This window comes from Bos indicus, chromosome 15, assembly GCF_029378745.1.
Source record: "Bos indicus isolate NIAB-ARS_2022 breed Sahiwal x Tharparkar chromosome 15, NIAB-ARS_B.indTharparkar_mat_pri_1.0, whole genome shotgun sequence".
Lineage (NCBI taxonomy): Eukaryota > Metazoa > Chordata > Mammalia > Artiodactyla > Bovidae > Bos > Bos indicus.
This window is the reverse complement of record NC_091774.1, coordinates 55,134,516-55,160,193: the sequence shown is the minus strand read 5'-3', so window position 1 is coordinate 55,160,193 and position 25,678 is coordinate 55,134,516. Positions and strand designations below refer to the sequence as shown.

At 51.7% G+C, this 25,678-nt stretch overlaps 1 protein-coding gene across 4 annotated transcripts in view; it reads left to right on the top strand.

The window, feature by feature from the left end:
- Positions 1-25,678, top strand: part of GDPD5 (glycerophosphodiester phosphodiesterase domain containing 5) — a 90,786-nt gene that overhangs the window by 15,371 nt on the left and 49,737 nt on the right. For 2 of the 4 annotated variants that reach the window (XM_019975583.2, XM_070803918.1), the window contains exon 2: positions 6,983-7,064. The exons of 1 other annotated variant lie outside the window; for it this stretch is intronic. The gene's annotated coding sequence lies outside the window, so the exon portion shown is untranslated. Of the gene's footprint in view, positions 1-6,982; positions 7,065-19,349; positions 19,439-25,678 lie in introns of all 4 variants that reach the window. One more of the 4 variants, XM_070803919.1, reaches the window with a different exon arrangement.

Below are 25,678 nucleotides of genomic sequence, written 5' to 3'. Positions count from 1 at the left end.
CTAGTCCTGCAGTGGGCCTGGGCCCACCATCTGGTCCACGCTGCCTGGACTGTGCTCTGCGGAGCCCTGATTCCCTGGGATGGTTCTGGGCCCCAGGACGCGTAGATTTGGGAAATGTAAGGCCACATAGCTCAGAGCAGGGCTTCTCAGGGCCTTTACTGTGTTGATGTGCACGAGGGATCCCCATCCTGTGGCACGGGTGCCACCAGCCTTTCCCAAGCTTGCCTGAACACACGGCTGCTTTGTTGCAGAGCAGGGTCTGGGGACTGATAGCCTGGAGAAAACTCAGGGGAGAGCTGTTCTGTATACCCTCACTTTCCAATTTGACACAGAAGGCTTCAGCTAGAGCTTGTTTCTGCCCTGGGCAGCTTACCTTTTGAGAGTGGATCTGCGGGAGGACCGTTTAGCCCCAGGAAAGAATTGGTAATAATGGTGGAGTTTCAGGCAACAGGAGGAAGTGAATGGTGGAGATATTTTGATTCTTTCATCCACCAAACACAATCTCTCAGACGTCTCCTGGGTGCCAGGCGTGCAGCCAGCATTTGGAAATGCCAAGATGCGTCTGACTAAGAACCTTTCATTTCATTTCCTTGTGCCCATTAAGGGTTTTTAAAGAAAGACAAATACTAGCCCTAAAAGAAAGAAGTGTTTTTGTTTTTTATTGTTAGGGGTCTTCATGGGAGGTAGGTGGGTGATGCAGTTACTGCTGAGTTCAGTGGCTCTGTAGTCCCTGGTCCAGAGGTGGGTAAGGGACACAGTTCCAGGAACATTTACCCTAGACAGAGTTAATATTGCTCCCATATTACAGATGAGGAAACTGAGGCTCAGAAGTCAAGTTGCTTACCCATTTTCACACAGAAGGAGTTCCTTGATGTTGTCAGGAGTGAGGGGAGGCTCAGAAGAGGGAAGGAGCACTTCCCTTGGGCTCTGTTGGCCTGAGCTGGGCTCAGGAATCTGGAGTTAGTCTCTGCACAGAAGAGCAGAGGTCACCTGGGGGTTGGAGGAGTAGACAGGCTCTGGCCAGCCGGGAAGGCCATTCTTGGAAAGGCAACAGCCTGGAGCACAGGTACAGAGGTGGCAACCGGGTAGGTTACACCTTCTGGACCCTGTGTAAAGCCTGGGGTGATGGAAGCAGAGGGAGGAGAGGTGGGATGTTGGAGATGGGGCTGGAGAAGCTGGGCAGCTCACAAGGGTCCAAACACCAGCTGAGTGGGAGCACCTTGAGGGCCAAGCCATTCATCCCGGTGTCCCCAGCACCTGGCTGCTGCCCACCTGGAGGTTTGTGGACTGACTGGACTCTTCCATCATGGGATCTTGGACAAGTCCTTTCCTGCTCTGGACCTTGAGTTGCTCTTGCTCATGGTTGGGCTCAAGGTCACCTAGTATGTCCCTTCCAGCTCTGAAGGGCTCTTGGGAATTCTTGTCATGTGTGCTGGGGAGGATCAGACTGTTTATCCCCCAGCTTTGAGGTCTCCTGGGAAGCCCTAGTAGGGCAAGGGCCAGACATTTGCCAGGGCAGAGGTCAGGCTGACTCTGCTGGAGGAATTCAGTCCTCATTCTCTCTTACTTTCAGCATCCAGTCTGCTGAGCTCAGGATGAAGTGCCATGGTGTCCTCATGGTTGGCTCTTCTAAGGCCCCAAACTGGGTGGCAGAGGGGAGTTGAGCTAGATAGGGGTTGCGGGTTGCCTGCATGAAGCAGCTTGGTGCAGGATAGGAAGCTCTGCTGCTTCTGTGTGAAAATGGGTAAGCTACTTGACTTCTGAGCCTCAGTTTCCTCATCTGTAAAATGGGAGCAATAGTAACTCCCACACTGGGTTTCTTTGAAGATTCAATGAGATAAAACTTGTGAAAGCATATAGTAAACTGACCCTCGCCCCCCACAATCCCCCAGCCCTTTGGGGACTCACCCCTTTCCCAGAAGTGCTCCCGGGTGGCCACTCGCTAATCTCCGTGCAGGCTTCTGTAGGGTATACTTTATCCAGGCCAAAGCGATCAGAGCCCATGAATTATGTACATGTTGCACAGGCAGGCCAGGCCTGCGTGTTTGCACTCCTGTGTATGTGTGCCTTCTGACAGGAGGAAAAGCAGTGCTAGGTCCTGGGACCAGACACCACCCCTCCCAGCTGCACCCCAGAGGCCTGCAGAGTGTTGAGTCTGGCCCCTGGGAAAGGGTGGGGCATGTGTCAGAATGCTCCTTCCTCAACTTTTCTGTTCTGCTCACAGACTGGATTCAACAGGCTTGTCTTATCCCGGGGACTCTGGCCTGTGTCCCTGAGGGCAAAACAAGACTATCACCCTCCCTCCCCTCTGCTTCCCAGGAGCTGTCAGTGGGAGCAACTCAGGTCTCTGGTGTGGCTGCTGCTTTATTTCAACAGGGCCTGGGACACCCCTCTGGGGGGCCTGCAGCCTGTCACACGGAGTGCTTGGTCAAAGCCACCTGTCCAGGATGGGGGCGCAGAGGTATAGGGCTGGGCTGCACCTAGCCTCCATTCCCCAAGAGCTCTGAGGGTCCCTCTCAATGCCCTTGTTCCTGAGTGGCTCCCAGATGGTGTTCTGGCCCCACCAGGACTGGGGGTTGGAGGTAGACAACTGGCATCACAGATGTTCCCTCTGCTTCCATTGGCACGGGGTTGGGGGCAGGGGAGGGGGTGGGCAGGGAGAAGGATATAGTGAGGGGGCAGCATAGACTTAAGGAGTTTATTGAAAAGAGAGCCCAGTGGATATAAATATCTATTCTTTCCCACCCCTCCGGCTTAAAAAGCCCTGACACACCTGAATTCTTGTCCCAGCTCCACCCCTTACGTGTGCAACCTTGAATCTGTGACATGGTCAGTCTGAGGCTCAGCCTAGGCTGTAAAGCTTTTGAGGTTGGTGTGAGGTCAAATCAAACTACCCAGCAGGAGGGACACCTTCTGGTGCCAGGTACTTAGTAGGCCACTGATTTGCAGAAAGATTTAGTTCTAGCCCAGAACAAAGCAACTGGTTTTTTAGATACTTGGTCTGTGATCTCTCTCTAAGCAGGAAAGAGGAAATTTCTCTTAAGCTCCATAAAATGATCAGGGCAACTTAGATACATTCTCCACTCATGAGCCCAGCAGGGGAGGCTCTGAGTCACCTGGGCATTCTCTCTGGGATGGGGCAGCCCTGACTCTGCATTCTTGCTAGTGGCCTAGGGCAAGTCCCTGACCTCCTTGTTCCTGTAGAAGGAAGGTAAGCGACGCCTAACTCTCAGCATTGTGGAATTACCTATACAACTCTATTGAAGGATTTCCCTGGTGGTCGAGTGGCGAAGCCTGTGCTCCCAATGCAGGGAACCTGAGTTCAAGCGCTGGTCAGGGAACTAAATCCCGCATGCCTCAACTAAGAATTTCCATGCCACAGCTAAAGATCCCTCATGTTGCAACAAAGACCTGGAGCAGTCAAAACAAACAAAAAAAACACACTCTATTGGAAAGCAAAAAGCACCACTGATACATAGTGAGTGCAGGCCAGTGGCTCAGGAAGCCAAGGCTGTGTTTGTTCCCTGTTCTGGTGACCAGCAGGCTCTGTGACGCCAGCTCAGTGAGGCCTCGTTTACTTTCCTTAATGGGACAGCTGGTTAATCAGCCTCTGAGTATTTCTGACAAATGCCCCTGTGAACTGACCAACACTGGATCAGCACTCGCCAGACCTTGACACTCCTTGTGCTTAGCTGGCCAGCTTTGGGCACAAGGCCATGACCCAGCATCCCATCCCCTGATTCTCAGCTCGTCCCTCAGATGACCCGATGGAGCAGTTGCTGTGCTGGCGACAGAGAGCAGGACAGAGCTCTGCCCCTGAAGCCTGGTTCCGGGTGGGCAGAAAGAGAGGATTTAGAGAAGGATCAGTGGCGGGGACCCGGTCAGGGCATGGGGGACAGTTGGTGGGAACAGTCCTGCCTGGCTCTGTTACCAATTCCCTGTGCCTTTGAGCACTTGACCTTTCTCTCTCTGGGCCTCAGTTTTGCATCTGAAAGAGCATGTTGGGGAAGGTTGTCCCAGGAAGCTGTGAGCTAACATGAAGCAGTGTGAGTCAAGGAATGATCTCTGAAGCCAGCCAGGCCTGGAGTTCTCACCCTGGCTCCTCCACGTCCCAGCTTTGACCTTGGACAGGTCACCTAGCCTTTCCAGACCTGTCTGACAGGTGTATGCTGGTCCTGCTAGCCCAGGGCAGACACTGATAGTAGACGCCCTGCCCAGCAGTGTCTGGTGATAGTGGGCCTCAGGGCAGCTTTGGCCCATCCCCATCTCCTTTCCCTAGGAGGAAGTTCCCTAGGAACTCTTGCCCCCAGCAGATCTGGGGGGCCGCGGACTATTGCAGATCCCAGTGCTGAGTCTAGTGAGCTGTATGTGATGCTCGTGCCGGGGACTCCAGGATCAGGATGGAGCCAGCCATCCTCTGCCTCTTAAAGGGAAGGGTGGGGAGTGAGTACACTAAGCCCAGCCTCAGATATTCAACAGCACCTTGGAAACTTGGTCGTTTAGAACCATGGAATCTTTCTGTCCCCAACTCTTGGAAGCACTGAATCATGGAACCCTAGAATCTTGGCTCTTTGAAATCAAGACTTTGAGAAGCAGACTAGACTCAAAAGTAACCTCATGGATCCTCTGATTCACATCTCCCCCTAGCCCAGGCGACCCCTCTGTGGACCCCTGGTCATCCAGGGTCAGGGCGCCCTCATGCAGGCCTCAGGCTTGAGTCGGGTCACCAGGCTGCCTGCCACCTCCTTGTGGTCATGACTGACCCCAGGCCCATGCCCCAGGGGCTGGTAGCACTGACAGGCAGCTGGGAGGGAGTTTGGTGCTGCTCAGCTAAGAATAGAAGGCTTTGTGCGATTTAAGTAGCAGCCTGATCATACCAGGCCTCACAGCCAGGCCTCAGAGAGCTTAGGAAGCAGGATCTGAGGCTACCGTGAGTGCCCCCTGGGTGAGGGAGGGAGAGGGTGGATGGAAGGTGCTGGGGCAGCCACTGGGCTTCCCTGGGAGTTCTCTTCCATTTCCACGTGGTGATGATTTGACTTTTTCCATCAGGCGAAGCTCTTTGCTCCTCCCTTCTCCTCCCTGCCGCTGGCTGGGGAGCATCACTCAGCATTCCCCTAGGAAGGCTGAGGAACATCTCTTCTGGGAAGAATTCAGACAAACAAACCAGCCTCTGAGAGGAACAAACAGATCGATGAAAATGACATCGTCTGCAAAGAGAGCCGATGATGGCGGCCATTTATTAAGCACCTACTGCATGCCAGACCTTGGGCACAGCGTTTTGTGTCCTTGCCCTCTCTGACCCTCACAGAGGAGGTATCTGTGTCCCCGAAATGCAGACGAGGACACTGAGGCCCAGGTAGTACTTGGCTGAGCTGGGATTGGGACCAGGGACCGTCCCACCTTGTCTGTTCTGGGGACAGAGGATTCCTGAGTTAGGGGAGAGATGAGAGTCGGGGTTCTTGGAGAGAGCCCTGGGCATGGAGGGCTCTATCTCTCAGTGCAGTTGTGTCACTCCAGTACTGGATTAAGAGGTGGGATTGTGATCCTATCACAGCGTAGCAGGCACTGGCCCCTGTGTGTAGAGTTGGAATGAAACCAAACCCCTTCCTCTTTGAAGTGGGCAAAGGCTGCCTAGGGCAGGATCATGAGGCTGCCGCTTCTTTTTTAAATTTTAATATATTTGTGTATTTGACTATACCAAATCTTGGTTGTGGCATGTGGAATCTAGTTCCCTGACCAGGAATTGAACCCGGGCCCCCTGCATTGGGAGCTTGGAGTCTTAGCCACGGGACCACCAGGGAAGTTCCAAGGCTGCAGCTTCTGATTCTTGCTCTTTTGACCAGTAGTGTCCTGGTGCCCTTTTTGGCAGGTCACTGGTACCTCCCACCTCCCCTCCCTCTCACAGATTATTCCCAGTGAGAACTGGAAGGAATTCTGGGTAACCTTCTGATTGTACAGATGGGAGAACTGAGGCCTCTGAAGAACAGGGATGGCCCGAGGTCATGAAGTAAGTGGGCCTGGGAACATATAGTAGGTGTTCAAGAAATCCTTTCTGCAGGCCAGGCCAGTGCTTGTTCCCCTGTGGGGTGCTGCATCTGTGTGGAGATCGTGGGGGCCTGGAGTGGGCTGGGGTCTCAGCTGGATCCTGAGAGTCAGGAAGGCAAGGGCCAAAGGCCCCAAGCCTTTGTCTGTATGCCCCAGACTCATCTATGCTTGCCCCAGCCCTGCCCAACTCAAAAGTCCCCTCTTCCATGAAGCCTGCCTGGACTCTCCCCTCTAAAACCTCTCCTAATCTCCCCCTCTAACCCAAGAGTGGGATTGTGGTTCAAAAAAACCCATAACTTAAAATATACTATCTTAATCATTTATAAGAATACCATTGATACTCTTAACTGTATTCACATGTTGCACAGCAGGTCTCTAGAATGTTTTCATCTCAAACACCTGAAACTCTGTACCCACTAAATAATAACTCCTCATCCTCCCACCAGCCCTTGGCAACCGCCATTCTCCTTTCTGTTTCTATGAATTTGATTCCTGTAAATACCTCGTATAAGTGGAATCATGCAGTGTTTGTCTTGTTGTGATTGGCTTATTTCACTTGGCATAATGTCCTCATGGTTCATTCATGTTGTAGCATGTGATAAGATTTTCTTCCTTTTTAAAGCCAAATAACATTCCATCGTATGTATATACCACATTTTGTTTATCGATTTGTTCGTCAATAGATCCTTAGGTTGCTCCTGTCTCTTGCTGCTGTGGAAAGAGCAGGAGTTTTGAGGTTGAATGGGCCTGGGTTGGATTCCTGGTTTCCAGCACCAGTTGAGTGGTAAGTGTGCTAGTTGCTATTGGGTCACTTGATATTGTACCGGATTAAATTGCTGCAAGGATTAGAAATGGTGCACGAGAAAATGCCCCAGCATGCAAAGAGCCACCAGGGAGTGGTAGGGGGATTCATTCTTGTTATCTGCTTTCCTCCTAGGCACAGATCCCTTTGGGGGTTTGTAGGACCCACATACTGAAGTTCACCTCAGCCCCCATCCACCAGACCAACTCAGCATCTGGTGAGTCTTGAAACAGTGTCACTGGAGGTGGCCTGGATGGGAGGGGAGTTTGGGGGAGAGTGGATCCATGTATACATATAGCTGAGTCCCTTTGCTGTTCACCTGAAACTATTATAACATTGTTAATTGGCTCTACCCCAACACAAAATAACAAGTTAAAAAAACAACAGCAGCAACAGTGTCATTGGAGAGCACCTGGGACCAGGGACTTGTCCTAGTTCACACAGCTAGGCCTTGGCCATGCCAGGGTAAGAATAAGGCCTCCCGCCTCCCAGCCTGGCACCTTCCCATTGCAGGCTCCAGGATCCGCAGGTCTTGATCTTAGGAGGCACTGGCTCTCCAGGATTGATCCTGCAGCATGCAGGGCTGAGGGAGGTGGGGAGCAGGGAGGCAGACATCTCAGGCTCATCCATGAAGGGCAGAGGTGGGTGGCATCTGCCAGGCTTCCCTCATTACCGCCTTCTCCAGGTGACAAGGGGGTCATGTTCAACTCATTTGCATGGCTTGGGCTCCTCTAAGGCCCTTGCCTTGCACCTGGGAGCTTACTCTGCTTTCATTCACACTCACTCAGCTATTCTTTGCACATCCCTTCTCTTGGTTGTTTATTCTGCAGCCACTCCCTGAGGCCTGCTGTGAGCCTGCAGACCATTCGGACCTTGCAGGCTTAGTATGGCACGGCAGTGAATAGTGTGGACTCAGGCTAAGCTCCCTGGGTTCAAATCCTGGTCTGCTGGTGACTAGCTCTGTGACCTTGGGCAAGTTGCTTAACCTCTCGGTGCCTCAGATTCTTCTGCTTTAAAGAGGAGACAATCATGTTCTAGTTACTACTGTTATATAACAAATCACCCCCAAACATAGTGACTTTATGTAAGAACAATCACTTGATTACCGCACAGTTTCTATAGCTCAGGATTTAAGCTGGGCTCCGCTGAGCAGTTCTGGCTCAAGGTTACCCATGTGGTCTCTGGGCTTTGCTTCTCTCTGAGCTCATCTGTGCTTCCCCACAGTATGCATCCCATTTGATGACCTGGCCTTGGAAATCTTATAGTGTCACTTTAGCCACCAGTCCTAACCCGCCCAGATTCAAGTCGGGGGTAATAACATAGACCCCACCTCTCCATGGCAAGAGTGTCAGAGTTCTAAGGAGAGTGTGTTGGCTGGGAGTTATTAGTGCCAATGTCTTTGGAAATACAGTCTGCCAGAAGTGTAAGATGAATCAAAACACAGGAAATATCTAGAACAAAGCCTAGGCATTGTAAACAAATGGTAGCTATACATAGTCAAGGGTGATTTTGACCAGATGCAATTACTCGTGATATGCTGACTTTAGGACCTGACTCCTACTGCTAACTGGCAGCATTCCCCATTTAGGTACTGAGGGATCTATAGGAGTTCGACAAGCCGAGGCTAGTGGGAAGGCATTCCATGCAGGGGGAACTGGTTGTGTAAAGGTGTGGAGCTGGAGAGTGGAGTCCCTGGGGCAGGCACTTAGCCCCACTTGGCTGCGGCTCCCATGTGTGGGAGGCCAGGATGGTGAATTGAGGCCGAGATGAGAAGAGCGCACTATTGGGTTAGCCAAAAAGTTCGTTTGCGTTTTGCCATTTGGCCGATCCAACGTAAAAGGTTTGTTTGATGCTATGGGTCCCAGGGAGCCCTTGGGTGAAGTATGAGGGGCTGGAGTGCCCCCCTGGAGGAGCTGCTTCTGCGTTGGCATCAGCAGGACTGGGGCAGGGGTGTAGGGAGAGAGGACAGGAACGAGGGGACTCATACCCAGGTGTTTGCCTGGGGTGTTTGCATCAGCTTTGCGTGTGCTGTGCACACCACCCAGCTTGCTTTCCCAAGTATACTGGACGCACATGTGCATGCATGCTCAGTCGCTCAGTCGTGTCCAACTCTTTGCAACCCCATGGACTATAGCCCGCCAGGCTCCTCTGCCCATGGGATTCTCTAGGTAAGAATATTGGAGTGGGTTGCCATTTTCTTCTCCAGGAGATCTTCCCAACCCAGGGATCGAACCCGTGTTTCCTGCGTCTCTTGCATTGGCCACCTGGGGAGCCCAGTATATTGGATACTTTGCCGTTTATTCTCTGCTTAGATTGGCTCTCCTGCAGAGGAAGGTAGAAGATTGCCACCCTCTGGGAGGATGATTACCTTGGAGGAGGATTCTGAAGGAGCCTGGCAGCTGGCAGGGCCAGAGAATATCCAGTGGCCACCTCCTCTGTCCCCACACCCTCATGGAGAACAGCCCCTGCACCCCTCATTGTCTCCCCTTCCTCCTCTGCCACATTGCTGGGTCCAAATGGAACTGACCCTGAGGGTCGTGGTCCCCAGCCCCGCTTACATCACAGGTGGGGAAACTGAGCCCTGCTGATTTGCTCTACATCCCATAGGAAGTGAATGGAGGAACCCACGCTGGCCTTCCGAGTGGCTGTGGCCACGTTCAGTGGTCCTGGAGGCTCCTCCCTGCCAGGCCCTCCACTTGCCACTCCCCATCTGCCTCTGAGGTCAATGCATCCCTCCTGAGGGAGGTCATGGCTGGGAATATGATTTCAAGGAAAAAAACGAGTCTTAGCAGCCATGTGGCCCTGCCTCACCTCGTCTCTCTGATCTGTGGTTTTCTGATCTGTAAAAAAAAGTGTGAGAACACTGGCCCCAGCTGGGTTGTCTTAAGGATTAGATGAGCCCCCTATGCTGACCTCTTATCTTTCTGATGCTGGGGCTGCACCTGGAAAGGAAGCTGCCGGGGGTTACTCAGATGTGACGTTTGAGCTAAGATTTGGAGGCACGGCAGGGCTAAGGCTGAAAAACGAGGGGACCATGGTCCTGAAAGCTCTGAGCTGTGATTGGGCTGTGCAGCCCTCCCCAGTATATGAGAAAGTGTCCAAGGGGGAGATTGGGGTGCTGTCCCCTCTGGGGGGCAGCCTCCTGCCCCTAGCACTGAGAGGAAGGATGTGATGAGGGAGGGTTTCCTGGAGGAAGAGTTTGTGGATACTGAGAGGGAAGGAAGAACTGAGGCAGATGGTGGTTCTCTGGGGTCTGGCCTTCCCCAAGTCCCTGCACTGCAGCTGTGAGATCCCGCCCTGAGCCCTCGCCCAGCCAACCTTGACTCCTGGAGCCCATGATGCCCAGGGAGGCTGGTACTCCAAAGGAGACAGCGGTCCTAGTCCATGCTGCTTCCAGGAAGCTGTGTCTATGGGGCCTGTCTGTGCATCTGCACGTACCTCCACAAGCCTGTGTGCTGGTGCTGAGTACCCATAAGTATTTGCCTGGGAATGCACTCTTGGTGTGTTTTTGTATGTCTGTGTGTATGCATTTGCAGGCCCCATGTGACACCTCCTTGTAAAAGCAGACAGGTTAAAATGCGTCTAAAAGGGGACAAGGAGATCAAACAAGTCAATCCTAAAGGAAATCAACCCTGAATATTCATTGGAAGAACTGATGCTGAAGCTCTAATACTTTGGCCATCTGATGTGAAGAACTGACTCATTGGAAAAGACTCTGATGCTGGGAAAGATTGATGGCAGTACTGGGAGGCTCCCGGAGGAGGTGTCTCTACCCAGAAGGCTGGCTGCAGACAGCAGGGGCAGAGGAGGTGGCCAGGTGGCAGCCCAGTGCCGCCCTGGGTTCTGCCAGCCCCAGGGCCTCCATCCACACTGGGTGTGGGGAGGATTGGGGGTCATTACCTGCAGATACTTTTTTTTGGCCTCATTGTGCAGCGCATGGAATCTTAGCTCCCCAACTAGGGGTCGAAGCTGGAGCCCCCACCAGCACAGTCCTAACCACTGGACCACCAGGGAAGTCCCCTGTGAATACTTTTGACCTCCTAGGAGGCAGAAACCCTACAAACTCAGAACATCCTGGTAAACCAGGTCCCAGGTCAGTGGTTGAAGCTTAGGACTCTGCAGGGTTGGCTTCGCATTGCTTTGTCTCCATTGCTCACCAAAGTGACTTCATAGATGCTTCAAACCAGCAAGGCCTGGGAAGGTCAGGACATTGATTCGCTTGCTTCCAAGGGTCCATGACCAACCCCATCCCTGGACCAGCTCCCAATTACTGGGAAGTCCTTCCTCTGGATCTAACCTAAGTCTTTCCTGCTGTGTGCTCCCTTCTCGTGAACTTGTTCAACCCTGCTCTGTGGAGCCAAGCTCATCAGCAGGCCACTTTGAGTGGCGGCCAGTATTTTTACAACTTGTTTTCATGAAGTTGGTTTGAAGTCTCCCTGCATTCCCAGAATGTCAGACCCGCCCTGATTCACAAGGATTGACCAAAACAGGATCTGTGCCAACGAGAAGAATCTAAGGACTTAGTCATCCCCCTTGGATCATCTTCATATTCTCCTGCTTTCCTTCCAGTAAAAAAATAAAAGAAAAATTAGCTCAGATGGCCAGGAGGGATGTAAATAGATGATGCTGATGGTGGACAGGAGAGGTCAGTGTTCAGGCTTTGCAGGGGCCTGTAACCTCAGATATGCAGATGACACCACCCTTATGGCAGAAAGTGAAGAGGAACTAAAAAGCCTCTTGATGAAAGTGAAAGAGGAGAGTGAAAAAGTTGGCTTAAAGCTCAACATTCAGAAAACTAAGATCATGGCATCTGGTCCCATCACTTCATGGGAAATAGATGGGGAAACAGTGGGAACAGTGTCAGACTTTATTTTTTTGGGCTCCAAAATCACTGCAGATGGTGACTGCAGCCATGAAATTAAAAGATGCTTACTCCTTGGAAGGAAAGTTATGACCAACCTAGATAGCATATTGAAAAGCAGAGACATTACTTTGCCAGCAAAGGTCCGTCTAGTTAAGGCTATGGTTTTTCCAGTAGTCATGTATGGACGTGAGGGTTGGACTGTGATGAAAGCTGAGTGCCTAAGAATTGATGCTTTTGAACTGTGGTGTTGGAGAAGACTCTTGAGAGTCCCTTGGACTGCAAGGAGATCCAACCAGTCCATCCTAAAGGAGATCAGTCCTGAGTGTTCTTTGGAAAGACTGATGCTAAAGCTGAAACTCTGATACTTTGGCCACCTCATGTGAAGAGTTGACTCATTGGAAAAGACCCTGATGCTGGGAGGGATTGGGGGCAGGAGGAGAAGGGGACGACAGAGGATGAGATGGCTGGATGGCATCACCGACTCAATGGACGTGAGTTTGAGTGAACTCTGGGAGTTGGTGATGGACAGGGAGGCCTGGCGTGCTGCGATTCATGGGGTCGCAAAGAGTCGGACGCGACTGAGCAACTGAACTGACTAACTGAACTGACTGAGCTCAATTCAAGCCTGTGTTCTGCTGCCTGCCACCTGGGGGTCTTTGACAGTCTCTGAGCTCCATAGCCTCATTTCTGAAATGGGAAAACGAACGGAACCTACCTCATAACTGTCGGGGGTTGGGGAATCTAGAAGCAGACCCTGAGACAAGAATTCATGTGAAACTGAGTTACTAGGAAGTTTTCTGGGGGAAGAGGAAAGGGTTGGGAATTACTAAGAGCATAAGAAAAGTGGAACCAGAAACAGAAGGAGCAGCAAGAGCGTGACTTCAAGCCAAGCCCCTGGGAGGGGAACTTGGCTGAGCTCCCAGAGGTGGCTGCCAGGGGCAAGGTCGCTGCAGAACTTAGACCTCGCCCAGGGGGGTCCCTGGTAAAGGACCCCTGAGGCGTGGCTGTGCCCACAGGAGAGGGGATTTAGGCAGTTCTGATGGCAGCTCACCCATAGGCCTCCACAGGTGTTGGCTCTCAGGAGGAACAGAGACCCAGGATGGTGAAGGGGTCTCAGGGGATGTGAGTGGGGACAACAGAGGCAGAGTTCTCCAGGCACAACCTGGCTCTGAGGGAGCACTGTTAAGTGTCAGCTCTTCCCTCCTGTTAGAAAGGGGGTGCAGAGTGGGTGCTCCAGGGTCATGTGGTCAGCAGCCAGAAGGATCTTCTGAGAGCTGCCCCGTGCCTCGCTTCTGCCCCCAGCCCCAGGCGCAGTCTCTGTCCCTCAGCACCCAGAGGTAGATCCCTCAGAGTGCCCCAGCCCCCAGGACTCTCCCTGACTGCTTGACTTCAGGCAGTGGCTCCAGCCCTAGCAGGGGTGACATCACCCCTGATGTCCTGATGTCACCCCTTCTAGAAAAGTCTGCCTCTATGCCACCCCCACCTCCAGCCCCACCTGCACTGCAGCAGGGACTGGGGCCGACCGGGAGGTTGCACAGAGCCATGGAGCCCTGAGCACCAGGGAGGAAGTTGAGGCCAAGGAGCCCATCCCCCACCTGAATTGAATTTGGCTTTTCTTCCCAGCCCAGCCCACCCACTCGGCTGTGTCTACTGGACTTTTTCCATAGAAAGTGCTCAGGGATGGCTCATGGAACTCGTGTGGGTTAACGTATCCCAGGAACAAATAAACAGAAGTGGTGCGTCCAGGACTCTGACTTTGATGGCTTTAGCTGGTGATGTCAGCCTGGGTCGACCCTGATGGAACTTGTCCCAGTCATTCTCCTGCACCTGTGATAGCCCAAGGGATGTCACCCTAAGCTGGCCTCTCCACTCTGGCCTTTGAGGGTCTAACCCCATGGAGCATGACAGGTCTGGATTCTAGTCTGACTCTTTCACCTGCTGTGTGACCTTGGACAAGTCACCTGCCCTCTCTGAGCTGCAGTGCCCCCTGTTTCTCACCAAAGTTTTATACACGCCCACCTAAAAGCAGATGGTTTCAGCATGGTTAATCCCTGCTTGATTCATACCCCGAGAGGTGGAGTGATTTGCTTCTGCTCATATAACAAAAAGGTGAAGGTGAGAGGGCCAGGATCCACTCCCCCCAGCCTCCCATGCCTGCTTATCTGAGCACCCTGACCAGCTCTGCTGTGGTCCCTACCAGCTCCAGTCTCATTCAGAACCTGAGCTAACCTCCCAGTGGCCAGGATGAACTGAGCCAGACACCAGAGTGGAGTGTCACTGCTGTTGAGTCAGTTAGCCCCTTGTACCACATATGATGTAAGAGGTTCCATGCTCAGATGGGCAGCATCCTGATTCACCGGGCTTAATGTCTAGTCTGCTGCAAAGCTGCACCCCCCCGCCATCCTGAAGCTCGGGGAACCTGCAGACCCCAGGGGTGAAGGTGGACATAGGGTGGAGGGCCCAGAGGAGGAGGTGGCCTGAAGCGCCTGGTCCCAGGAGCAGGCAGGAGGGGCTGACGACTGGTGGGTGCAGGGGAAACAAGTCTGCTTATTCTGCCTAGGCTAGGCTGGGGGGTGGCTTTGATCCACCGCCAAGGCCCCCCTGGCCCTCTGGCCCAGGCCTCCCGGGGCACACCGAAGAGCTCAGGAAATATGTGTTGGTGACTGGATTTGTGTTGTCTAGACGCTTGGGAGTCAGATAAAGTATGAATCCTGGCTCTGCTGCTTGCTTAACTGTGCCCTTGAGCGTGAGACCTAAACCCTCTTGAGCCTCTGCTTTGGCATCTGTAGAATGTGCTGTAATGCGAGGTTAAGAGGGGTAAGCGAGAGGACAGACAGGGAATGTCGGCTTCATACAAAGCCGTGGCCGGCCCTCCATAAATGGTGGACGGTGTCTTCATAGAGGGACTCCGCATGCACCAGGCCAAGTAGGAAATAGGAGACAAACAAGGCCCCATCGCGTGGTTCAGTAGTTTGCAGTTTACAAAGCCCAGTCAGGTCCTGCTCACTGGGTCTCCCCTAAACCCCACGAGGCCATCTGGGCTGAGTTGTGGCATCTCCATCTGACAAATCAAGACCCTGAGCTTAGAGATGAGGCCAACCTGCCTTTCAGTGGCCCGGCCACACCCAGAACCCAGGTCTCCCGACTTTCACTCTCCTGCATGTTCCTCTGCCTTCCCCCCTTTAGAACGCAGGACCTGCCTTCTGGAAGCTCTTTATGAAAGATGCTGGGAAGGTGGAGGGCAGGGAACAGGGAGAGTTGTCAGCTCAGATGTCAGGGGGCTGAGGGTACATACTGGTGGCTTTAAGCCCAGAGTGGGTCACTGTGACCAGTAGGCCCAGAGTGAGGAGACAGGAGGGGTCATGGGTAGAAGTAAGCTGAGTGAGAGAGAAGGTGAGTTCAGAGAAGGAGAAAACTGGTGGTGAGGTCCACGGGTCGTTCCCTCAGTCTGAGCCAGTGGGCACTCCCAGCCTGGTGAACCAGCAGCAGCTGGGCCCTCCTATCCGGGTCCCTGTGCAGATGGGGCTGGAATGTCAGGGACTTTAAAGAGTACTGGGTCTGTTGGAGATGGCCCTCAAGTCATGGCCTCGGCCCATGAGGGTGTATGAGTCAGCTCCGGAAATAAGGCCCACGTCTAAGCATGGGGACCTTTCATGTGAGAGCACTTTCTAAAAGGCAGACTTAGGAGGACAAGGCTGACTTCACCACCCAGCTGATCCTCAGCAAGGAGGAGCCACCAGCTCAGGTGGCCTGAGCCCCACAAAAGTGAGCTGGTGGGCAGGGAGTCAACAGATAGGTCTGGTCTAGACTTTTCAGGGCCCAGGGCAGAAGTACAGATGGAGGCCACACAGTCTCTGTCATATATTGGGAGGTTACAGAACAAACCAAGAAACTATTAAGTAAGATAGTTTCATTGTCACGCTTTGTAAAGTTATGGTTTTATAGGACTGAAAGGAACCAAATTTCAAGGAGGACAATTGTTCTTACACATCTGGGTGTTTTGTTGGTGGGCTGGTGGAAATTTGGATGAGTAATAAGACATATTTCATATGTTATTTATTTCATAAAATATATTTTGTTGTATTCATGTTAGCAAGATCACTATAATTGTTATAATCAAGATTTTCACATCATTTGAAAATTGTGTATTGATGATAACAATCTAAAGGATCAAAAATAAATTGCAGTTATATTTAAAGTATATAGAATTTGAATAATTTCCATAAAAAATGTAAATTAAATATAAAGAAAGGAAATTTTATATTTCCAAAAGTTATTTTATTCCTTGAAATTACCTAGGAAATTAAAACTATATGCATCATAATTAATATCTAATTTTAAAATATAATTATTTAAATATATGTGATATAGTAATTAATCCAAAGTTTTGAAAATTTTATAAACATGAAACTATTCATTTGTAATGAAACTATTCATTTTTGTGTTTAATGTCCATCTAGTTGTAAAGAATTAGTATCACATTTCATGTTACATTAATCTGAGTAATATGAATTGTTAAATACTGTAAGATGTTTCTCGGCTGCCATGTGCATTTATTGTGAATACCACACTAATTCATGAGTACTTTTAGAACCACAAATTGCAACAGGGAGACAAGCCAAAAAAAAAGAGGATGCTCAGCATTACTGGGAAATGGATATTTTGTTATGTAAGAAGTTGCTGCTCTCTGAAAGGATCAGACAAGTTTGATTTGTCTGCCCCCCCCACAAGCATTCTTGCCACTTAGTCCCCTTCCTCCTGCCAGTAGCATCCTGCTTCCCTCCCCTTCCCTCCCTCTACCCTACTCTCAACCGCGTCAGCAACTGTGCATCCCTCAGACCTTCATCTGGACAGAGTCACCTTTTGTTCCTGAAACCCAAGGAATGAAGAGTTTCTCTGGGGCCTGAGCAGTGCTAGGAGAGCAGAGTAGGCTTGTGGTCCCATGGATGTTGTGTGACGGAAGCTCCTGTATGTTCTTTTTTTTTTTTTTGTATGTTCTGTAATATGTTTGTAAGCATGTGTTTGTGATGTGTGGGGCTCAAGGTCATGACCCTTCTTCCTTGAGCCTAAGGGTGGTACAGGAGACATCTTCTTGTCAATGAGATCCCGGCCCTGTGCTAACGATAGATAAACAACAGTGCTTACACTACAACTAGAGCTTAAATCTAGGTATTGGCATCCACTATTTCATCTCTTTCATATAAGCTTTTCTTCATTTATTTAAAACCTATATTCACATCCTCCGATCCTTCGTTTCAGTGTAGAATATCAGGCCATAGCGCTCTTGCAGTACAACCCTGTGATCCTCCAGGTGAGGGGACTGAGCCTCAGAGAGCCACACTGTTGTACATAATATCACACAGCAGAGAAGCTCTCTGACCAGGTTTCCCAGCGCAGACAATGGGTATTGCATTTGAGTTTCAGGCAAGATCTGAATAGGTGTTGCTTTGTCCCAGTCAACTTCCCTTCCTTCATCAGACTCTGCCTGGAGAGAGTCTTCATCAGCACCTGCCCCGGGGAGCTCCTGTTGGGGGATGATGGTTCTGTTAGAAGAGCCACTTCCTGTTTGGGGCCAGGCACTTCCTTCAAGTGACTCACCAGCTCCCGCTGGCCCCGTGCTGGGAAGCCAAGGTTGGGGGTGGAGATGGGCCTGGCCTGCCTCCTCCCTTGCCTGCTACCTGGGCTGGGTGACCCTGAAATGAAGCAGTGCCACAGAATGGATGTAGAAGATGGATGATGGAAGGGGTTTGCTAGACCATTCTCATCCAGACTGGCAGGCAGGGCTCTGAGAGTGCGGGACAGCTCAGGCTACAGTGGGCACGAGGGCAGCCTCCACATGCAGCCTCTCCCACACACATCGGGTTTTCAGGTGCCCGCTGCCCAGTGGAGCTGGGACCCCCACAGGGGGAACTTGGGATACTTTCTCTGTCTTGCAGGCCAGTGAGGTGTGGTGGAAAGAGCAGTAGGTCGGGGGTCATGGACTTGAATTTCTGAATCAACTTTCTAGTGACCTTGTCAATTCCTGGCTGCTCTCCAGGCTTCAATATCCATGTCTGTCTGATGGTGGAGGGCTTGCTGGCTGTGACATGTTGTGGCAAATTGTTATTGCAGGATTTATATTTAAGAGATACAGGTTTGAATCCTGCCTCCGCCACCTTGCTGAGTGTGTCCATCTCTCAGAGCCTCCATTTTAAAATTTGAAATGATAAACATCACTTTAAGCAATTTACATAATTTAATCCTCACATCAACCCTATGGGGGTAGGTTTTATTATGATGATTATTGTTTTATACATTAGGAGATTGAGGCCCAGAGAGGTTAAGTAACTTGCCCAAGGTCACACAGAAAGAGCCAAGATTTTAACTTAAGCAGTCTGACCCCAGCGTGCAGTTAACAACTATGTTTTAGCTACTTAAATTGTGGTTTCTGGACCTGCGGCATCAGCATCACGTAAGGGCTTATTTAAAAAAAAAAAAAAAAGGAGTAGAACTTCAGCCCCCAGCCTAGACTTACTGAGTGGGACTGCCTTTCAACAAGACCCCTAGGTGATTTGTTTGAGAAGCCCTGCTCTAGTTATACCCCTCTGTCACTTCGGCCTTAGGATCATTGTGAGAGATGAAGAAAATAAGTGTTCTATAAACTGTAAATTGCAGTGCATTCAGGGCTCTTTGAGAAACCTGGGGGATGGAAGTGGAGGCAGGACTGGGGGCACACCAGGAGTCCATCTCTCAGTAGCTGGATGTCATTTCTAAGCTGTCTGTGAGCCCAGTTCTGTCCCCCCACTGGGCCAGGGCTGAGTTTTGGCAGTGCCTCTAGCTGGTATGTGGCTCCAGGCCCTGACTGGGTTGGAGAAGCTCCTCATGTCGGCTTGGTATTGGGCTGGACCCCAGCTTGAGCCGCCCCTGCCCTGGGTCCCACCCTGGTTCTGGCTCTGACTCCCTGGGTGACATAGGCAGACGTCTGGCCCCACCAACCTCAGTGTCCCCTACTGGGCAGTGTGGTGGCATCCTCCAAAGCCTGCAGTGCTGACCTAGCACCCTTTCTCCTCTTGCCATGGCCTGTCGCTACCAAGTCATGTCCCCTCCCAGTTCCTGGGCAGGAGGGCCGAAGAAGCTGGCGATGGGGGAAGCGGTGCATGAGTCAGAAGTCAGCCGCATAATTGCGGTGCTCCAGATCCCGCCTCCAGCCCACCCAGCCCTCCCTGAGCGGCTGCTTTAGAACAGCTGGTTTGGCGTCTGCCTCCAAAGAAGCAGGTCTCTGGGCAGCATGAACGGGCCTCTGCCTCCTGGGAGCCAGACACAACCCCAGGTTTCACCCCAGGGTGGCTGGGCCTTAGATCATGTCTCTGTGGGTCCTGGTTGGGGCAAGAGTGGTTCCGGAGCAGGCTGTACTGGGTTAGGGCCGGTGTGTGGGCAGCACGTGGGGAGGTGCTTGTGTGGGATCTCATAGTCCACCACCAGATCACGTGGGCTCCCCCACCCACTTGGCGGCTTCCCTAGAACGGGAACTGGATGCAGCCCATCCCTGGTCCCCATACCCAGCACAGGGTGGGCGCAGGGTGGGGGCTCACTAAGGGCCCGGGGGAGGGGAGAGGCAGCATGGACTTATGTGTGATCTGACTGGGTTTGTCCCCTCAGCTCTCCCACTGAAGTGACATCACCACCTCCATGGACAAGACCCCTCTCCCCCAGGAGCCCAGCTCATAGCCACTGGTACCTTCTTCCAGGTAAAGGAAAAAGCAAAGAAGGAGGCAGGCAGAAAGGAGTTGGAGGCAAGCTTCAGAGAACATTCCACTGGGTTCCAGAATGATGTTCACTCTCATGGGAGTGGTAAGCTGCAGTTCATGGGAAAAGAGGAAGTAAGGATTATTATTCCATTTTATAGGCAAGAAAGAAAAAAAATAATATTCTGAGTAGAGTTGTCTGTTGCTCTCTGCAGTGGACTAGATACTTACCTAATGCACCTTATAGGTATTAGCTCATTTAATCCTCACAACAGCCCATGAGGCTGGTGCTGTTATCTCCATTTCACAGATAAGGAGGCTGAGGTGTAGAGGCATCAACGAACCTGCTGAGTTAGTAAGTGGTAGAACTGGGTTCCAAACTCAGCAGGCTGGCTCTGGGTACACATTCCTAACCCTTACAATTTATTGCCTCTCTAGAGCCAGGCATTAAACTGAGTTTCCTTGACTTTCAGTTTAGAGGTTTGATGGAATCCCATTTCCAGGGGAGATGTGTATTTTTAAGAATGAATCCTGGAGAAAGTGATGTGTCGGCCAAAGGAATGAATAGTAAATGGTGGAATTAGAGGCCTGAATCATGGAAGGAGCATGAACCATCAGGGTTTCCTGGGCCAGCCAACGCCTAGGGCTTTCCTCCTCAGCATTTGAGCAAGGTCAGAAAGGAAACCTGGCTGTCTGAAAGAGGGGAAGAGAAGCTTAGGCCCCAGGTTCTCAGACTGGCCTGGAAGTAGCCCAGCTTGTGCTCCTCCTGGAGTGCTGTGATGAGGAGAGATGCAGGTGGCAGTGAGGAAATCAGTATTCTGTGCTAAGTCTGAGGTCGTCTTGTACTAGACCTGGAACACACAGCAGAGGGTTCAGAAAAAACTGTGGGAGAAAATACTTGAGACTTTTTTTAGTAACTTAATTTTTTCTGTAAATAGGGAAAAGGCTAATTATTATTCAGAGGCAGAATTGGGAGCAGGCTCAGAAGTGGCTCTGCGGTTGGGTGGTTTAAGAAGCTCCAATATGGTCCTTCGTTCCTTCGTTTGCACATTTAACCAGTGCAAACGGGAGCTTCCTTGGTAATGACCTCGTGTAAGAACACGGGTCTGCTGCGCAGTGATTCCTCTAGCAGGGACGGGGACCTGGGGAAGCTCGTGACCCTGTCACCTGCAGGGTCACAGATATCATCTGCAGACTCTTCAGGAAAGCTGGGCCGGATGGATGAGAAATCTCCACCTGGGGAGGTTCTCGGCCTGGCGGGCCAGGCAGCCACGGAAACATAATTACCGTGCACAGAGGCCTGTGATCATGTCTCAAGAGCTCTGCCTGGTGATGGGAGGACAAAGGAGGAAGCAGTGGGCTTCTGCAGGGGGGATCAGACCAGGCTTTGTCCAGGGTGCCTTTGTTAAGATGGACGGAATTTGGGGCGGGGGCGGGAGGGCACTCCTGGCAGAGGGCCCAGCACCGGCAAAGGCTTGGGGGAGCGGGGGAGACTGCGAGGTGCTGTGTTGCTTGGAGCACAGTTGTGTGAGGAGGTGCAGGGGCAGGTGAGGTGAGACAGGTAGGTGTGAGAGGAAGGAAGTGAGAGAGATTCCTAAAATGGCAGGACTTGCTTCTCCTCAGGGCCTGCTTCGGAAGCCTGTTTGTATAATAACTCTGCTATTTTGCATAAACAAATAAAATAAATCATTGCTCACCATTCCCTCAGGGAGCAAAAACTGGGCAGAGACAAGTTTGCTCAGGGCCTGTCTCCGCCAGACTCCGCTTCAGCCTGCCCTCCTCCTGTTCAGGGCTCCCTCCTTCCAGAGACCCAGGGAGAGGCATAGGAAAAAGCCAGCTTGGTTCCTGTGACTGAATCACTGGGCGTCTGGGAGGGACTGGGGCGTCCACCGGGGAGGGAGGAGAGACTGGGGAAGTCTCTCGCCTCACCAGGCCCCAGGCTGGCCCCATGCTCACTCTGCCTGCTCCTGGGGAACCTGTCACTGCTGCTGGGGGCGGGGGTGGCTGGGGGCGGGCTTCCCCTCTTAAGAGGGCTTACCTTCTGTTCTGGTTTAAAGAGGAACCTGTCGGCCCTCCAGGGAGGGAGGGGCCTGTCTAGAGGCATATACAAGCCTGTGCAGGCCAGTCTGCTGGGGAACCACCACCAGCTGTACAGGGGATTTCTGCAGGGATGGAAGGCCAGAGGGAATAGCTCCAGGTCTTCCCTGGTGCTGACATTTGATGACTGTCATAGTCTGAAATCCAGGGCTAGTTTTGAGATCCCTGTTGGATTGCACCAGGATTCTGTGATTGTACGAGACTTGGGGGAGGCGATTCTAAGACTCTGGTTAGAGAGTATGCGGGCTGTTCCTGGTGACTGCTCAGCCCAGCCCACAGCCCTGATCTGGGGAAAGAGAAACCCAAGGAGAGGTTCTTTCTGTGCCAAGGGAACCCAAGGGTCCTGGGCAAGGTCCTGAGCTTGGCCTCCATTCAGCTACCCTAAGCTTTTCCCCCAAAGAATAAACTACCATGACAGGGTGCTGCTGGCCCACCAGGCCCCAAGCATGCAAGTCAGTCCCCCAAGGGCCTCAACCAAGGATGCAGCTCAGCAAACCTGTTTTACCCTCTAGCAGCCTCAACTTCCTCGTCCATAAAATGGGGATCTGGTACTTGCCCGTGAAGTTGGGGCCATGCTTCAGTGAGACGATGTTTGTGGAGACTTTGTACACTGTAAAGTGCTGTGTATGTGGTTATAATCATAGCTGCTGTTGCTCTGATGAGATTGTCGCCTTGAAAGGAGGAGCCACCTGATTCTCTGTACATCTCTCTTGGGTCCCAGCATTGCAGAGGCTTCGGAAACATTTACCGCATGAGCTAGAGAGCCTTGGGTATGGAACAGATAATTCCAGAGGCTGTGGTTCCGAGGAAGCCAGCCCTTCTGGGAGAAGAAACAGGGAGCACTCCCTACAGGAGGGGCAGAAGCACCCACATTTGGGGTGAAGCCAGCCTGCTGGGAATTCCCCCGGAGGAAGAGCCATCAGAAATCTTCTGGGACAAAGTGTTGGGTAAACAGGAGGCCCTGGCACCACAGTGAAAAGAAATTAATAGTGACCCTAATTAGGGTATGGTTGATTCTTTGATGGCTCCTGTTGAGCCCCAGCCTAAGCCACCAGTAGCTTTTCCCCCAAAGAATGAGTGGCCATGACGGGGGTGGAATAGCGGGGAGTATGCTGGCCCACCAGGCCTCCTTCCCAGGCCCTCCTGCCCCCGCCCCTCCCCACTGGCAGCTGCCTCAGTGACAGACTTCCTTCCTGCCCTCTGCCTGCCTCTTTGCTGATTTCATTAGAATCGAGGGCTTTCTCTGAGGCCCAGAGAAATAGAGTGACTTGCCTAGGGCCACACAGTGAGATGTGGCAGCCCACATCTCTCAGTTTAAGCCATCTGACGAGGCCCGGGCAATGGGGAAGATAGTGACTTTGAGCATTCTTCAAAAGCTAAGCACAGGAGAGTGGTGGGGAGGAGCCTGGAATCTGCTCGGTACCCCCATCTCCGGCTGCAGCTCTGTGGCTGGGGACTTGTTCTGTGGATTTGGTGGGTTGTTTGGAGAATCAGCCCAGCCGGTGAGCTGCCTGGGGATGCCTTTCGAGGTCCCCAGAGGCCTGGGAGGCTACTGTTGGAAGCAAACCCCACGGTCACCACCAGATGGAACCGACATGGGGCTTAACTTCCTGCTCACCCTCCCTGCCACCACGCTTTCCCTGTGCCATCCGCCTAGCAAGACACTCTTATGCTAGAAGTCATCCCTTATTTCTGAGTTCCATTGACATCCACTGTCTCCAGGAAGCTGCCCTGCAGTGCTCCTGGAGGAAGCACAGGAGTTGTGGGTCCAGAAGAGACCCTGACCTGGCAGGGCTGGGTTCCTGGAGGAGGGGCTTCTGCACCGAGATGAGTAGGTGGACGGAGTGGCCCTGAGCTAAGGTAGCTTCCCAGGTACAGCTGCACTGGGAACAGGGGATGGGCATGCAGCGAGGAAGGACCACAGGGAGGCCCTGGTCTTGCTCCATGGCCACGTTCCCCAAGCACTGTAGGGAGGAGTCCCCACTGCCTTTTGGGTTTCACTTTAAGCGAAACCCGTTTCACCACCGTTTCCCCCTTGGGTTTCACTCTAAGTCAGGTGTGGAATCGTCACTGTGAGTTATCCAGGCCATGACTACCTATACCTGGGTTCCTGTCAAAGATGGTGGCGGCCCCTGGGCAGAGATGGGGCCCAGAATGACCAGGCTTCTTACCTTGTCACTAGCCTGCCTGCAGCTTTCATCCTGATCTTAACTGCTCCAGTCAGGGGCGGGGTTGGAGGAGGCCCTTCCCTGTCAGACCAGAAAACGAAGGACTGGGGAATTTGCCCTTCCATTCTCCTGGAGCAGCCCCATCGATGTTTATCTCCTGAGAATGAGGAGAGAGCAGGTGGTTAAAAGGTTTTAGAAGCTGAGTGTTAAAAAGTCCCTTAGAGATCATCAGATGTGGTTTAGACCCTCCCCTGATACAGACAGGAAAGCTGAGGCCAGAGGCTTATGGAGGTCACCCAGCCTGCTGGTGACTGAGCTCTGTATGCCCTGCCTCCTTCCCTGGGGGCTGGAAGGCTGCTGGAGGGAGACGTCAGGGCCCTGCCGCCCCCAGCCCTGAGTCCATGGTGGGGGTGGGGTGGGGGAGTCCTCTCTCCTCCCCAGAGTTCTTGGCCCTGCTCTGTGCCCCTGCTGCCCTGGTGCCAACCAAAACATTGAACTTGGCCCTTTGAGGTGCAATTTTCAGTGACACATGCTGTGGCTGTCATAGAGGGTGGTAGAAGTGAGGACAGATGGACCCTCTAGGGCTGGTACCTTGGAAGGACTGGGCTTTAGGCTTGGCAGCCCTGGCTGCAAACGCTGTCTTCTCCACCATTAGCTGTTTGGTCTTGGCTGAATCATGTAATCTCTTAGGACTAGATTTATTGATCTAGCTATCTATCGACAAGAGGTGGCAAGAATACACAGAAGAACTGTACAAAAAAGATCTTCACGACCCAGATAATCACGATGGTGTGATCACTGACCTAGAGCCAGACATCCTGGAATGTGAAGTCATTTGGGCCTTAGAAAGCATCACTATGAACAAAGCTAGTGGAGGTGATAGAATTCCAGTTGAGCTATTCCAAAGCCTGAAAGATGATGCTGTGAAAGTGCTGCACTCAATATGCCAGCAAATTTGGAAAACTCAGCAGTGGCCACAGGACTGGAAAAGGTCAGTTTTCATTCCAATCCCAAACAAAGGCAATGCCAAAGAATGCTCAAACTACCGCACAACTGCACTCATCTCACACGCTAGTAAAGTAATGCTCAAAATTCTCCAAGCCAGGCTTCAGCAACATGTGAACCGTGAACTTCCTGATGTTCAAGCTGGTTTTAGAAAAGGCAGAGGAACCAGAGATCAAATTGCCAACATCCGCTGGATCATGGAAAAAGCAAGAGAGTTCCAGAAAAACATCTATTTCTGCTTTATTGACTATGCCAAAGCCTTTGACTGTGTGGATCACAATACACTGTGGAAAATTCTGAAAGAGATGGGAATACCAGACCACCTGATCTGCCTCTTGAGAAATTTGTATGCAGGTCAGGAAGCAACAGTTAGAACTGGACATGGAACAACAGACTGGTTCCAAATAGGAAAAGGAGTACATCAAGGCTGTATATTGTCACCCTGTTTATTTAACTTATATGCAGAGTACATCATGAGAAACGCTGGACTGAAAGAAACACAAGCTGGAATCAAGATTGCCGGGAGAAATATCAATAACCTCAGATATGCAGATGACACCACCCTTATGGCAGAAAGTGAAGAGGAACTCAAAAGCCTCTTGATGAAGGTGAAAGTGGAGAGTGAGAAAATTGGCTTACAGCTCAACATTCAGAAAACGAAGATCATGGCATCCGGTCCCACCACTTCATGGGAAATAGATGGGGAAACAGTGGAAACAGTGTCAGACTTTATTTTTCTGGGCTCCAAAATCACTGCAGATGGTGACTGCAGCCATGAAATTAAAAGACGCTTACTCCTTGGAAGGAAAGTTATGACCAACCTAGATAGCATATTGAAAAGCAGAGACGTTACTTTGCCAACAAAGGTCCGTCTAGTCAAGGCTATGGTTTTTCCTGTGGTCATGTATGGGTGTGAGAGTTGGACCGTGAAGAAAGCTGAGCGCCGAAGAATTGATGCTTTTGAACTGTGGTG